The sequence below is a fragment of the Bos grunniens genome, chromosome 5 (assembly GCF_055505025.1).
Source record: "Bos grunniens cultivar Pamir isolate PY7600 chromosome 5, Bosgru_T2T1.0, whole genome shotgun sequence".
NCBI classification, from domain to species: Eukaryota; Metazoa; Chordata; class Mammalia; order Artiodactyla; family Bovidae; genus Bos; species Bos grunniens.
Genome location: NC_141169.1, coordinates 60183084 through 60194690, shown reverse-complemented (window position 1 = coordinate 60194690; position 11607 = coordinate 60183084). Strand labels below are relative to the sequence as shown.

General features: G+C 35.9%; 1 pseudogene; it reads left to right on the top strand.

Moving 5' to 3' along the window:
• The first annotated feature begins 9765 nt into the window (after positions 1–9765).
• LOC147372203 (olfactory receptor 6C74-like) lies at positions 9766–10690 on the top strand (annotated as a pseudogene).
• The last annotated feature ends 917 nt before the right edge of the window (positions 10691–11607 follow it).

The window sequence follows — 11607 nt, the reverse complement described above, 5'->3', positions numbered from 1 at the left end:
TGAAACTGTAATCAGAAATCTTTCAGCAAACAAAAGCCCGGTCCAGATGGCTGCACAGATGAATTCTACCAAAAGTTTAGAGAAGAGCTGACACTTATCCTATTCAAACTCTTCCAGAAAATTGCAGAGGAAGATAAACTTCCAAACTCATTCTATGAGGCCACCATCACCCTAATACCAAAACCTGACAAAGATCCCACAAAAAAAGAAAACTACACTCCAATATTACTGATGAACATAGATGCAAAAATCCTTGACAAAATTCTAGCAATTAGAATCTGACAACACATTAAAAAGATCATACACCATGACCAAGTGGGCTTTATCCCAGGGATGCAAGGATTCTTCAATATCCGCAAATCAATCAATGTAATACACCACATTAACAAATTGAAAAATAAAAACCATATGATTATCTCAATAGATGCAGAGAAAGCCTTTGACAAAATTCAACATCCATTTATGATAAAAACTCTCCAGAAAGCAGGAATAGAAGGAACATACCTCAACATAATAAAAGCTATATATGACAAACCCACAGCAAACATCATCCTCAATGGTGAAAAATTGAAAGCATTTCCCCTAAAGTCAGGAACAAGACAAGGGTGCCCACTTTCACCATTACTATTCAACATAGTTTTGGAAGTTTTGGCCACAGCAATCAGAGCAGAAAAAGAAATAAAAGGAATCCAAATTGGAAAGAAGAAGAAAGACTCTCACTGTTTGTAGATGACATGATCCTCTACATAGAAAACCCTAAAGACTCCACCAGAAAATTACTGGAGCTAATCAATGAATATAGTAAAGTTGCAGGATACAAAATAAACATAGAGAAATCCCTTGTATTCCTATACACTAATAATGAGAAAATAGAAAGGGAAATTAAGGAAACAATTCCGTTCACCATTGCAACGAAAAGAATAAAATACTTAGGAATATGTCTACCTAAAGATACTAAAGAGCTATATATAGAAAAGTACAAAACACTTGTGAAAGAAATCAAAGAAGACACTAATAGATGGAGAAATATACCATGTTCATGGATCAGAAGAATCAACATAGTGAAAATGAGTATACTACCCAAAGCAATTTATAGATTCAATGCAATTCCTCTCAAGCTACCAACAGTATTTTTCACAGAGCTAGAACAAATAATTTCACAATCTGTATGAAAACACGAAAAACTTCGAATAGCCAAAGCGATCTTGAGAAAGAAGAATGGAACTTGAGGAATCAACCTACCTGACTTCAGGCTCTAATACAAAGCCACAGTCATCAAGACAGTATGATACTGGCACAAAGACAGAAATATAGATCAATGGAACAAAATAGAAAGCCCAGAGATAAATCCACGCACATATGTACACCTTTGACAAGGGAGGCAATAATTTACAATGGGTTAACGACAATCTCTTTAACAAGTGGTGATGGGAAAACTGGCCAACAACCTGGAAAAGAATGAAACTAGAACAGTTTCTAACACCATACACAAAAATAAACTCAAAATGGATTAAAGATCTAAACGTAAGACCAGAAACTATAAAACTCCTAGAGAAGAACATATGCAAAACACCCTCCGACATACATATAGCAGGATCCTCTATGACCCACCTCCCAGAATATTGGAAATAAAAGCAAAAAGAAACAAATGGGACCTAATTAAACTTAAAAGCTTCTGCACAACAAAGGAAACTCTAAGCAAGGTGAAAAGACAGCCTTCGGAATGGGAGAAAATAATAGCAAATGAAGAAACTGACAAACAACTAATCTCAAAAATATACAAGCAACTCCTGCAGCTCAACTACAGAAAAATAAATGACCCAATCAAAAAATGGGCCAAAGAACTAAATAGACATTTCTCCAAAGAAGACATAATGATGGCTAACAAACACATGAAAAGATGCTCAACATCACTCATTATCAGGGAAATGCAAATCAAAACCACAATGAGGTATCATTTCACACCAGTCAGAATGGCTGCAATCCAAAAGTCTACAATCAGTATATGCTGGAGAAGGTGTGGAGAAAAGGGAACCCTCTTACACTGTTAGCGGAAATGAAAACTAGTACAGCTACCATGGAGAACAGTGTGGAGATTCCTTAAAAAAACTGAAAATAGAACTGCCTTATGACCCAGCAATCCCACTGCTGGGCATACAGACTGAGAAAACCAGAATTGAAAGAGACACGTGTACCTCAATGGTCATCGCAGGACTGTTTATAATAGCCAGGACATGGAAGCAACCTAGATGCCCATCAGCAGGTGAATGAATAAGAAAGTCGTGGTACATATACACAGTGGAGTATTACTCAGCCATTAAAAAGAATACATTTGAATCATTTCTAATGAGGTGGATGAAACTGGAGCCTATTTTACACAGTGAAGTAAGCTAGAAAGAAAAACACCAATACAGGATACTAACACATATATATGGAATTTATAAGGATGGTCACGATAACCCTGTATGTGAGACAGCAAAAGAGACACAGATGTATAGAACAGTCTTTTGTACTCTGTGGGAGAGGGAGAGGGTGGGATGATTTGGGAGAATGGCATTGAAACCTGTATAGTATCATATATGAAACGAATCGCCAGTCCAGGTTTGATGCAGGATACTGGATGCTTGGGGCTGGTGCATTGGGACGACCCAGAGGGATGGTACTGAGAGGGAGGAGGGAGGGGGGTTCAGGATGGGGAATACATGTATACCTGTGGCAGATTCATGTTGATGTATGGTGAAACCAATACAATATTATAGAGTAATTAACATCCAATTAAAATAAATAAATTTATATTTAAAAAATAAATTAAAAAAATAAGAAGATAAAAAAAGAGAGAGACAGAACTCAAATTCATTTTTGTTTGATGCCATAGGCTTGTTCTATTCAGTTTCAACATTTCCCAGTAAGTTTGTGACCAAGAGTGGTTTACAGACATGCCAAGATAGTCATAAGTACTTTTTAGCGATTGGGTTTGGATGTGCACAAAGGAGCCTTTCAGGCTCTCAGTCACTCAGTAACAAAAAGACACTTTCAGTAACCTGATGCAGTACCAGGTTATATCATGCTGCTATTATACTTTGCAAGTAGTAGCTTGTCATTAATACGTGTGCCAAGCCATTTAAATAGCTGGAAAGCTCTGTAACATTGCAGGGCAGGTATATATTTATACTTGGAGGATGCTTCTTATACATTTACCATATGGCGTATTATCAACATGAATTGTCTTGAATGATATATACAATTTGTCAGATAATCTATCTGACAGGCTAATCTCACAATCTCTCTCTCTCTCTCTCTCACACACACATTCATCTTTAGCTCTACCCCAATCATTTTATTTATTTCTTTATTCAGGTAGAAAATCATCCATAAAGCATAGTTTGGCATGAGGCCAAAATCAGTTCAGTAAAACTCAATTTAATAAAGTTTTCTAAATGTTTGAGAAAATATTCTTTTCTGTTACAGTTAGAGCTATGAAAAAATAAACTTGGGTCTTTGGAAGCTACTAAATATAATATGTTTACATGACTATGAAAATAGTATAAAGAAATCAGAAAATAATTGGGAAAGATAAATACCAATTACTTGTCTTGATTTCCTGTAACCACCCTTAGCAAAAGCTAGATTCCCTTGAAATTTCAGGCTGGATTTTCTACACTCATGATCAAAAGGAGTGTATATAGTTGTTCTGCCTAATAAATGTTATCTCTGTATCACTATGTACTTCTCAGCCCATGGTGGCTTTTCAAACATCTGTTGTCCTAGGAAAAATAATGAAATACAAACTCATTCAGGATTTTAATTAATAGCAGTGTGCCAGTGCTTGTTTCTTTGATATATATTTTAATTTTGACAGTAGTATCATGAATTTGTGAAAAAGCAACTGATGACTAACAAGCCTGAAATTTTTCAGTATTTTTCCCTGAACACATTTGATCAGTCTTAATCCTTAAGTAATGGAGATCTGGGGGTTTCCCTAGTAGCTCAGATGGTAAAGCATCCTCCTGCAATGTATGAGACCCGAGTTCGATCCCTGCATTCCCTGGAGAAGGAAATGGCAACCCACTCCAGAATCCTTGGCTGGAAAATCCTATGGACAGAAGAGCCTGGCGGGCTATACGGACCATGGGGTCACAAAGAGTCAGACATGACTGGGCGACTAACACAATGGAAACCTGAGCCTGCACGAATAAAACAACAGCTAACAGATTAAACCTCTGAGAAGAAATTCTTTCTGTCTACTAGTCACTGAAGGCAAAATTTTGACAGTTACAGTTTATGAAGATTCAAAAGCATGTGTAAAAATGTAGGCTTTTAGTTCAGAGTGCTGAAATTTTGTACCTTAAGAATAAATATAATGAATTCATTATTTCTCAAAAAAGATGAAAAACAGATTTGAATAATCTTACTATTTGTTTTGATCAAGATCATCAGGATTTACCTGTGTGCTGTGATATAATAAATTCTATTTGTAGACATAATTTGTCATCCAGAGCCTTTAACATTTGCAGATAGTTTTGAGTATAGATTAAAAAATTTGCAGGTATACCAGAGGGAGATCAAATGACCAAAAATAATGGAAATGACACCAATAGAGAGACCCAAGATGATCTAACCATATTTAAAACACAATCTGTAAATAGTTAATATTTCTTTAAATAACTAAGAAATTTGTAAGTTAATTGATGTTTGGACAGTAATCAACAAATATCAGAGCTCTTTGAACAAAAAATTATTTTAATCTGGCTTGGTATGTGAAACCGTTCCCTAAAATCATTGTGTTTTTATGCTGGTATGACCTACAAATGTATCAGGATCCTGGATGTGTTCTATCTTGTGTATTCAACGTTCCTTGTGTACTTTCTCATGATAATGACTGCAAATGACTCGCCATCACATCAGTATTTCAGTAGTGAGAGGCGGTAAAGAGGAAGACGAGGAATAACCACTATTATCAGAAGATAATCCATGGAATTGAATAAGGTATCTTCTTTTACTCTATCCTTTGGACAGAATTTAGTTGCATGGCCACAATAAGTTGCAAGGAAGGCTAACTATATACATGGAAAAATATTCATTCCACATAAGAAAGGTAGAGACTGCTTAGTTATTAAAGATCAGTCTCAGGTCCAATAAAAAAACATCACAAAACTATTTGGAGAAAAGAAACTGAGGTCATATATGACATGAAGTGGAAGCTGTGTCTGGAAAATTAACATTTGCACTTTATTTTCCACAAACTGTGGACAGTTCTTACAGAGATGGGAATACCATACCACCTGACCTGCCTCTACACAAACCTATATGCAGGTCAGGAAGCAACAGTTAGAACTGGACATGGAACAACAGACTGGTTCCAAATAGGAAAAAAAGTACATCAAGGCTGTATATTGTCACCCTGCTTATGTAACTTCTATGCAGAGTACATCATGAGAAACACTGGGCTGGAAGAAGACAAGCTGGAATCAAGATTGCCAGGAGAAATATCAATAACCTCAGATATGCAGATGACACTACCCTTTTGGCAGAAAGCGAAAAACTAAAGAGCCTCTTGATGGAAGTGAAAGTAGAGAGTGAAAAAGTTGGCTGAAAGCTCAACATTCAGAAAACGAAGATCATGGATGGAATCCGGTTGCATCACTTGATGGCAAATAGGTGGGGAAACTGTGGAAACAGTATCAGACTTTACTTTTGGGCTCCAAAATCACTGCAGATGGTGATGGCAGCCATGAAATTAAAAAAAATCCTTACTCCTTGGAAGGAAAGTTATGACTAACCTAGACAGCATATTGAAAAGCAGAGATATTACTTTGCCAACAAAGGTCCGTCTAGTCAAGGCTATGGTTTTTCCAGTGATCATGTATGGATGTGAGAGTTGGACTATGAAGAAAGCTGAGTGCTGAAGAATTGATGCTTTTGAACTGTGGTGTTGGAGAAGACTCTTGAGAGTCTGTTGGTCTGCCAGAAGATCCAATCAGTCCATTCTGAAGGAGATCAGCCCTGGGTATTCTTTGGAAGGATTTGATGCTGAGCCTAAAACTCCAATACTTTGGCCACCTCATATGAGAAGTTGACTCATTGGAAAAGACTCTGATGCTGGGAGGGATTGGGGGCAGGACGAGAAGGGGACGACAGAGGATGAGATGGCTGGATGGCATCACCGACTCGATGGACATGAGTTTGGGTGAACCCGGGGAGTTGGTGATGGACAGGGAGGCCTGGTGTGCTGCAATTCATGGGGTTGCAAAGATTTGGACACGACTGAGCAACTGAAATGAACTGAACTGAAAGATTGTCCAGGAATATGAATAGTCACTTCTTTTTGAATATGTCTACATTGTTAAGATGATTATGACATCAGATCTCGTTTTTTTTTTTTTTTTCCTTAGAATTCTGGTGTAACTTCTTCAGATCTTATTGAGTAACTTTTATTTGTCCTTTTGTGCATATATGTATATATACATACATATATGGCGTCCCTATATGAAGGGAAAGAGTCGGACACGACTGAGCGACTGAACTAACTGACTGATTGGTTCCCTGGTGGCTCAGAGGATTAAGGGTCTGCCTGCAATGCAGGGACCCGGGCTTGATCCCTGGGTTGGGAAGATTCCCTGGAGAAGGAAATGGCAACCCACTCCAGTATTCTTCCCTGGAGAATCCCATGGACAGAGGAGCCTGGAGGGCTACAGTCCACGGGGTCGCAAAGAGTTGGATACGACTGAGCAACTTCACACACACATATATGTGTATAATATATATAAATATATGTACACTTCTTTAATAATAATAATGTGTATTTTAGAAGTTGGGAATAATAATCTTGATATTTTCAATGCTGTAAGCATTTTATCCTGGGGTCCAGCCCCGGTTGGATCCAGGGATTCCCTCAGGATGACGGCGTTGGCGATTAAGGGATAGCAAAGGCTGAGTGATTATTAGATGCTCAATAATAACTGGTTTACGTGGGAAATCAATAAAGTTCGTGACACCAAACTTGCTCTGACCACGGAGGCCACAGGCACCCTCTCGAATAGCGGAAGGTGCCCCCACCTTAGGCACCTTCTCGAGTGGGTCTTAGAAGCCCAGGCAAATAAGTGGTCACAGAAGACCCCCGTGCTCCAAATTATTTTGGCATGAAGGAAGAACAGAATAGAAAAGGAGGAAAAGGAAACAAGAGAGAATGACAAGGGGAGACCAAGCTTTGGTGAGCAAGGCCCATAGCTTTATTTTCAACAGGGGCTTTTATACCATAAGTTGCACATAGAGGATAATAGGGGGCGTGAAATCATGCAAAGTCAGCAGTCTTTGATCCTTATTGAAACCAGGCTTTCTTTTTTGCAAATTTATCGTATGCAAATAGTTTAGGTGATTTACATCATCTTTTGGCCAGAAGGCCTATTAACATTTTATGACTCTGACAAAGGTTTGTCAACTGTAAGACTTATTTTCTCTAAGAGTAATTATTTTAAGTTTTGGCGCCATCCTCTGAAGGTGTTAGATAAAGTTGCATTCCTATAGGGCAGTGGTGCAGTGGGTTTACAACAAAGGAAAGAATTTATTACCTTAAGGGTCTAAAGTTGCTAACACAAAGGCCACTACTTATTTTTTCTATATACCAACTATATTAATTAATACACATTCAAGGATACAATACAGGGGATGTGGAAACTTGGCAACAAACACTAGCTCATCAATGAAATCTTTTACTAGTTTTATTCTGACAGTTTCTAACTCTCTGAGAGGCTCTAAGCTATTTGAATATCTTAGGCTTCCTGTGCCTCTTGCAGCTGGGAGACTGTAAACAATCGTATGCATAGCTCTAGGAGTCCAGGTAAACTTGTCAGGCAAGTTAGAGAGCTATCTGAGGGGTTTAGATTTAAACACTCCTATTATGCTCAAAAACTTTATTAACTAGAACTGTAAGTTAACTCCTTTTCAGAGAGAGCGAGATGGTGGTGGGGGACAGCCCCCGTAAAGTCAGAGGTGAGAGCAGAAAGCAGTAAAGTAGGCAGACTCTGGTTTTTGGGGGTAGATGCTCGAGAATATCCATGGGGACTCCTGAGGCTGGATCCCGACTTTGGGTATGCTGAGTCTCCTTCCTCATGACCTTTCCCACAGGCGGAGTTCCTCACGCTGGCTCCCGACAGTTTTATCTAGTACTTCTCACAAAACCTTAATTACTTTATATGCTTCCCGTTGAAGATACCAAGGAAGTAACAGTTCCTTAGAGATGTCATTAATCTTTTTTATTAAAAAAAATGAAGTATATCTGCTATAAAATTATTTGTACAAAATGTACTTTTAAGAGGAGAATTTTGAAAAATATAACTCTTTTAACTTGATCCTGACCCTCAAATTTTTATCTGTGCAAACCTGAACAACAGGACTGTCCCACTTCATGTATGTCCAGTGATGAGAATAGATCTCTATAGTTAATATTTCTGGAATTACATGTTACTCATATGTTTGAATATCCTTATAATAAGGAAATATATACCTCCTAAACTTTGTCAGTAAGTCTAAGGTTCAGTATGCGTTTGAAATGTACCAACTGGTGACTCATCTCTCAGGCTATGCTGAACTCAAATTTGCTATATTTTTATCTCTATGACAAAAGAATAAAGTGGTAAGTGTAAACAATAAGAGCAGATAGAGAAAAATTTCAAATTTGGTCAAAATTTTCTCCTTATAATTTTTATTTCCTAATTTTTACTAAGTTAATAATTTTCACTTACTAATTTATGTATTTTAATTTGAAAATAACTTGCATATTTTCAGTCTTTTTTCAAATTTTTCCTTAGTTTAATTCTATCTCTAAAAACTCTTCTTAATGTTCTACTTTTGCATAATGTTTTGCTTTTCCTTTCTCTTTTTTCTACTTCTTAAGCCTTCTACAGTTTCCTGAACACATATTTGCATATTTCTATCTGATCCTATATCCTGCATTCTTATTTTTACTTTTTCTTACATGTACTTTCAGATTTGTAACACAGAAGAAAACATTAGTTTCTTATAACATATATTGAAAATTTCACTGTATTTCTGCTAATTTTGTTTCAGAATTCCAAAAGGGGAATTTTGAGAATGGTAACAGAAATAGAGAAAGTACATGACAATAAGTGCAGCAAATAAGTACATTCCCAATTTATCATATTGACTTATCAGAAGTTGGATTTCATTAGCCATGCAAGTAAAGGAAATGAGTATCAGGCATTTGACTTGATTAATTGATTAAAATGGTATAGATATGTTAGCCCTGTTCATTGATGGTGGCTAGGACCGTGTGTGTGAATGTGTGCATGTGTGTGTGTATGTTAAATGCATAAGAAGGGCTGATATACATGTAATGACAGGTATCATTTTGCTTTAATAATGCAAAGTGTTCAATTAAACAGGTATTGGCATTCATACCAACCCTTGCAATAAAAACAACAGAGGAAAAAGCATTTTTGTATGCTTTAAAATGTGCATTTAAGTTCCCTTCAACTTATTCATGTATTATCAATCAACATGTATTTCCATCATCCAGGCTATTTTAGAATTGTGAATTAAGATTGAATCATCTGTTATAGACGCTGGAAATGCAAACTACCGCTCCTTCTGGCATAACCATTTTTAAAACACAAATGTGAATTGTGTTACTCTATCTGAAACATAATTGTGCTAAATTTTCTTTGAACATTAGTTACCAATATTATTTTTTTCACTTAAACCATTTTCTTTTTTTCCTACATAGAACTGGAAAAGTAGAGGATATTAATGGAAAATTATACAAGAGTGACTGTTTATTCTAGCAGGTTTGACTGATGACCCATGATTGAAAGTCATATTATTTATCTTTCTACTTATCTCCTACTTGCTGAGCATCACTGGCAATACCATCATCATCATACTCATCCTAGTGAATCTTCACCTCAAGATACCCATGCATTTTTTCCTTCAGAATTTTTCCTTCTTAGAAATTTCCTATACTACTGCATGCATCCCTAATTTGCGAGTTATGATGGCAACTGGGGACAAAAACATTTCCTATAGTAGATGTGTTTCTCAAGTATTCTTTGTCTTCCTTCCTGAAGTTTCTGAGTTTTACTTGCTAGCAGCTATATTCTATGACCACTATGTTGCCATCTGTAAGCCCCTGCATTACACAACCATCATAAACAGTAAAATCTGCATTCAGCTTGTCTTCTGTTGTTGGATTGCTGGCTGCTTTACCACCTTTGTGCTTTCCTCTTAGATCTAAAACTATTTTTGGGCCTCCGATGTTGTTGAGCATTTCTACTGTGACACAACTGCCCTCATGCAGATCTCCTGCTCAGACACACATATAATTGAGACAGTGGGATTCATTTCTGATGCAATGACTCTTGTGGTCACATTAGTAATGGTGATAATATCATATACCTATATTGCAAGAGCAAGTCTAAAAATTCCTTCATCGAATCAGAGGAAAAAAGCTTTTACAACATGTTCTGCTCACATGATTGTGATATCTCTTTCCTATGGCAGCTACATTTTCATATATGTAAAACCTTCAGTCCAAGAAAGACTATTTTTTCCCAAGGGAATTGCAGTGCTCAATACCTTTGTTGCCCCACTTTTGAATCCTTTCATCTACAGCTTACAGAACCAAGTGAAAATGGCCTTCATGAATATGATACGCAGGGTTATTTCTTTCTCATAGAAATGAATATTATATTTCACTTTATATAAATGAAATAAAGAGTGGGGTCTATAGTAATAACATTGTATCCAATTATAGCTTCTGATACATGTTTTCTCTTTTATTTCCATTCATCTTTGTACCTTTCAAGCTTTATTTTTTCAAAAATCTTTGTTACAACACAGCTTTTTCCTATGTTCTTCAATAGATTAAAAAAAAATCACTTTCTTTTCTTTTATAAGCTGAAAGACGTATACCTAAGTTTTCAAACCATCTACTTGTCTATGAATTCTATTTAGTCAAGAATACAATAATTTTTATTTAGATTATATTTAATGTAGCATGCAATGTAAATGTTATTGCTATCCTTTATTTGTACTTAGTTATAGCCTACTTAAGCTAATATTTCTTTATATTCCTTTGTAATACTAACAATATATTTGTACATAGTCCATTTAATTTAATGAAAGAAAATTGTTGCAGAGATTAACCTGTAGTGTTGATGGTCAGGCTAGAGATTTTTTTTAAATGATTGTTATTTTAAAATAATTTTCATAGAAACTAGTTGCTTAGTTTGTGTTTGAGAATTGGTAGCATTTACAAGTATTTAAATTGTAGATGAAAATGTATTATTTTACTAGCCTATTTTAAAAGTTAATAATAAAACATAATGAATATAACACATTAATACTATAACAATATATAAAATAAATATAAATAATAATATTAAATAACAACATATTAATAAAACATAATAATAAAACATATTTGGTGTTTCCATATATAAAAAGACACCTTTCAGTAACTTGGGATACTTCTGAAACTTATTGAAAGGTGCATGTAAATAACTGTTAAATAAAGAAAACAACGCTAGCCAATGTATTTTCAGATTATCATAAGTGTCAATATATAGTTACATAGCTATATCTTCTCTCAGG